The sequence below is a fragment of the Ranitomeya variabilis genome, chromosome 3, assembly GCF_051348905.1.
Source record: "Ranitomeya variabilis isolate aRanVar5 chromosome 3, aRanVar5.hap1, whole genome shotgun sequence".
In the NCBI taxonomy this organism is placed as follows: Eukaryota; Metazoa; Chordata; class Amphibia; order Anura; family Dendrobatidae; genus Ranitomeya; species Ranitomeya variabilis.
In genome coordinates this window covers 762,787,004-762,793,003 of record NC_135234.1, presented here as the reverse complement: position 1 = coordinate 762,793,003, position 6,000 = coordinate 762,787,004, and positions in this window count along the sequence as shown.

Genomic DNA, 6,000 nt, shown 5'->3' with positions numbered 1-6,000 from the left:
TAGTGATCACAAAATAATAAGTTTTCGTGTCTCCTTTAATAAGATGTGTAGTAGAGGGGTGACAAGGACACTAAACTTCAGGAGGGCAAATTTCCAACAGATGAGAGATGATCTTGGTGCAATTAACTGGGACGATATCCTGAGACATAAAAATACACAAAGAAAATGGGAGACATTTATTAGCATCCTGGATAGGACCTGTGCACAGTATATACTGTATGGGAATAAACATACTAGAAATAGGAGGAAACCAATATGGCTAAATAGAGCTGTAAGGGGCGCAATAAGTGACAAAAAGAAAGCATTTAGAGAATTAAAGGAAGTAGGTAGAGATGAGGCATTAAATAAATACAGAAAATTAAATAAATTATGTAAAAAGCAAATCAAGGCAGCAAAGATTGAGACCGAGAGACTCATTGCCAGAGAGAGCAAAAATAATCCCAAAATATTCTTTAACTACATAAATAGTAAGAAACTAAAAAATGACAGTGTTGGCCCCCTTAAAAATAGTCTGGGTGAAATGGTGGATGAGGATGAGGAAAAAGCCAATATGCTAAATGACTTTTTTTCATCAGTATTTACAAAAGAAAATCCCATGGCGACAATATGATAAGTGATAAAAATTCCCCATTTAATGTCACCTGCTTAACCCAGCAGGAAGTACAGCGGCGTCTAAAAATCACAAAAATGGACAAATCTCCGGGCCCGGATGGGATACACCCCCGAGTACTGCAGGAATTAAGTACAGTCATTGATAGACCATTATTATTAATCTTTAAAGACTCCATAATAACAGGGTCTGTACCACAGGACTGGAGTGTAGCAAATGTGGTGCCAATATTCAAAAAAGGGGCAAAAACTGAACTCGGTAATTATAGGCCAGTAAGCTTAACCCCTTCCCGACATGTGACGGTATAGTACGTCACATGTCGGGACCCCCGCTTTGATGTGCGCTCCGGCGGTGAGCGCACATCAAAGTCGCGACATGTCAGCTGTTTTTTACAGCTGACATGTGCGCGCAATAGCGGCGGGTGAAATCGCGATCACCCGCCGCTATTAACTAGTTAAATGCCGCTGTCAAGCGCAGACAGCGGCATTTAACTACCGCATCCGGCCGTGCGGCCGGATATGAGCGCATCGCCGACCCCCGTCACATGATCGGGGGTCTGCGATGCTCCTCCATTGTAACCATAGAGGTCCTTGAGACCTCTATGGTTACTGATTGCCGGTGGCTGTGAGCGCCACCCTGTGGTCGGCGCTCACAGCACACCTGCAAATCTGCTGTGTAGCAGCGATCTTATGATCACTGCTGCATAGCAGAGCCGATCGGGCTGTGCCTGCTTCTAGCCTCCCATGGAGGCTATAGAAGCATGGCAAAAGTAAAAAAAAAAAGTTTTTAAAAATGTGAAAAAAATAAAAAAAATATAAAAGTTTAAATCACCCCCCTTTCGCCCCAATCAAAATAAATCAATAAAAAAAACCCCCAACCTACACATATTTGGTATCGCCGCGTTCAGAATCGCCCGATCTATCAATAAAAAAAAAGCATTAACCTGATCGCTAAATGGCGTAATGAGAAAAAAATTTGAAACGCCAGATTTACGTTTTTTTGGTCGCCACGACATTGCATTAAAATGCAATAACGGGCGATCAAAAGAACGTATCTACACCAAAATGCTATCATTAAAAACGCCAGCTCGGCACGCAAAAAATAAGCCCTCACCTGACCCCAGATCACGAAAAATGGAGACGCTACGAGTATCGGAAAATGGCGCAATTTTGTTTTGTTTTGTTTTTTGCAAAGTTTGGAATTTTTTTTCACCACTTAGGTGAAAAATAACCTAGTCATGTTAGGTGTCTATAAACTCGTAGTGACCTGGAGAATCATAATGGCAGGTCAGTTTTAGCATTTAGTGAACCTAGCAAAATAGGCAAGCAAAAAACAAGTGTGGGACTGCACTTTTTTTGCAATTTCACTGCACTTGGAATTTTTTTCCCGTTTTCTAGTACACGACATGCTAAAACCAATGATGTCGTTCAAAAGTACAACTCGTCCCGCAAAAAATAAGCCCTCACATGGCCAAATTGACGGAAAAATAAAAAAGTTATGGCTCTGGGAAGGAGGGTAGCGAAAAACGAAAATGGAAAAACGGAAAAAGCTCCGGGGGTGAAGGGGTTAACCTCTACTGTGGGTAAAATCCTGGAGGGCATTCTAAGGGATGCTATACTGGAGTATCTGAAGAGGAATAACCTCATGACCCAGTATCAGCACGGGTTTACTAGGGACCGTTCATGTCAGACTAATCTGATCAGCTTCTATGAAGAGGTAAGTTCCGGACTGGACCAAGGGAACCCAGGGGATGTAGTGTATATGGACTTTTCCAAAGCTTTTGATACAGTGCCACACAAAAGGTTGTTACATAAAATTAGAATAATGGGGATAGGGGAAAATATGTGTAAGTGAGTTAAGAGCTGGCTCAGGGATAGGAAACAAAGGGTGGTTATTAATGGAGCACACTCGGACTGGGTCGCGGTTAGCAGTGGGGTACCACAGGGGTCAGTATTGGGCCCTCTTCTTTTTAACATATTTATTAATGACCTTGTAGGGGGCATTCAGAGTAGAATTTCAATATTTGTAGATGACACTAAACTCTGCAGGGTAATCAATACAGGGGAGGACAATTTTATATTACAGGATGATTTATGTAAACTAGAAGCTTGGGCTGATAAATGGCAAATGCGCTTTAATGGGGATAAATGTAAGGTCATGCACTTGGGTAGAAGAAATAAGATGTATAACTATGTGCTTAATTCTAAAACTCTGGGCAAAACCGTCAATGAAAAAGACCTGGGTGTATGGGTGGATGACAAACTCATATTCAGTGGCCAGTGTCAGGCAGCTGCTACAAAGGCAAATAAAATAATGGGATGTATTAAAAGAGGCATAGATGCTCATGAGGAGAACATAATTTTACCTCTATACAAGTCACTAGTGCGACCACACTTAGAATACTGTGCACAGTTCTGGTCTCCGGTGTATAAGAAAGACATAGCTGAACTGGAGCGGGTGCAGAGAAGAGCAACCAAGGTTATTAGAGGACTGGGGGGTCTGCAATACCAAGATAGGTTATTACACTTGGGGCTATTTAGTTTGGAAAAACGAAGACTAAGGGGTGATCTTATGTTAATGTATAAATATATGAGGGGACAGTACAAAGACCTTTCTGGTGATCTTTTTAATCATAGACCGGTGACAGGGACAAGGGGGCATCCTCTACGTCTGGAGGAAAGAAGGTTTAAGCATAATAACAGACGCGGATTCTTTACTGTAAGAGCAGTGAGACTATGGAACTCTCTGCCGTATGATGTTGTAATGAGTGATTCATTACTAAAATTTAAGAGGGGGACTGGATTCCTTTCTGGAAAAGTATAATGTTACAGGGTATATACACTAGATTCCTTGATAGGGCGTTGATCCAGGGAACTAGTCTGATTGCCGTATGTGGAGTCGGGAAGGAATTTCTATCCCCAATGTGGAGCTTACTCTTTGCCACATGGTTTTTTTTTGCCTTCCTCTGGATCAACATGTTAGGGCATGTTAGGTTGGGCTATGGGTTGAACTAGATGGACTTAAAGTCTTCCTTCAACCCTAATAACTATATATATATAACTATATGATTCTGCTGCTCCTCTTCATTCTATTACAGAGATATTACCATTTGTTGCTTTTGGAGCGCGTTATGTGAAATCTCTTCTTGTAGTGCAACTCAGCGTTTCTTCAGTCTTTTTAACTCTCTTCTATATACAAGTATATAAGCAATACAGTACAGACCACATGTTTAAAAATATAACTACTATAATACTGCTCCCATGTACAAGAATATAACTAATATAATACTGCTCCCATGTACAAGAATATAACTACTATAATACTGCCCCTATGTATAAGAATATAACTACTATAATACTGCCCCTATGTACAAGAATATAACTACTATAATACTGCCCCTATGTACAAAAATATAACTACTATAATACTGCTCCCTATGTACAAGAATATAACTACTATAATACTGCTCCCTATGTACAAGAATATAACTACTATAATACTGCCCCTATGTATAAGAATATAACTACTATAATACTGCTCCTTATGTACAAGAATATAACTACTATAATACTGCCCCTATGTACAAGAATATAACTACTATAATACTGCTCCCTATGTGCAAGAATATAACTACTATAATAGTGCTCCCAATGTACAAGAATATAACTACTATAATACTGCCCCTATGTATAAGAATATAACTACTATAATACTGCCCCTATGTACAAGAATATAACTACTATAATACTGCCCCTATGTACAAGAATATAACTACTATAATACTGCCCCCATGTACAAGAATATAACTACTATAATACTGCCCCCATGTACAAGAATATAACTACTATAATACTGCCCCTATGTACAAGAATATAACTACTATAATACTGCCCCTATGTACAAGAATATAACTACTATAATACTGCTCCCATGTACAAGAATATAACTAATATAATACTGCTCCCATGTACAAGAAAATAACTACTATAATACTGCTCCCATGTACAAGAATATAACTGATATAATACTGCTCCCATGTACAAGAATATAACTACTATAATACTGCCCCTATGTATAAGAATATAACTACTATAATACTGCCCCCTATGTACAAGAATATAACTACTATAATACTGTCCCTATGTACAAGAATATAACTACTATAATACTGCCCCCTATGTACAAGAATATAACTACTATAATACTGTCCCTATGTACAAGAATATAACTACTATAATACTGCTCCCTATGTACAAGAATATAACTACTATAATACTGCCCCTATATATAAGAATATAACTACTATAATACTGCCCCTATGTACAAGAATATAACTACTATAATACTGCCCCTATGTACAAGAATATAACTACTATAATACTGCTCCCTATGTACAAGAATATAACTACTATAATACTGCTCTCTATGTACTAGAATATAACTACCATAATACTGCCCCCTATGTACAAGAATATAACTACTATAATACTGCTCCTATGTACAAGAATATAACTACTATAATACTGCTCCCTATGTACAAGAATATAACTACTATAACACTGCTCCCTATGTACAAGAATATAACTACTATAATACTGCCCCTATGTATAAGAATATAACTACTATAATACTGCTCCTTATGTACAAGAATATAACTACTATAATACTGCCCCTATGTACAAGAATATAACTACTATAATACTGCTCCCTATGTGCAAGAATATAACTACTATAATACTGCTCCCAATGTACAAGAATATAACTACTATAATACTGCCCCTATGTATAAGAATATAACTACTATAATACTGCCCCTATGTACAAGAATATAACTACTATAATACTGCCCCTATGTACAAGAATATAACTACTATAATACTGCCCCCATGTACAAGAATATAACTACTATAATACTGCCCCCATGTACAAGAATATAACTACTATAATACTGCCCCTATGTACAAGAATATAACTACTATAATACTGCCCCTATGTACAAGAATATAACTACTATAATACTGCTCCCATGTACAAGAATATAACTAATATAATACTGCTCCCATGTACAAGAATATAACTACTATAATACTGCTCCCATGTACAAGAATATAACTAATATAATACTGATCCCATGTACAAGAATATAACTACTATAATACTGCCCCTATGTATAAGAATATAACTACTATAATACTGCCCCCTATGTACAAGAATATAACTACTATAATACTGTCCCTATGTACAAGAATATAACTACTATAATACTGCCCCCTATGTACAAGAATATAACTGCTATAATACTGTCCCTATGTACAAGAATATAACTACTATAATACTGCTCCCTATGTACAAGAATATAACTACTATAATACTGCCCCTATATATAAGAA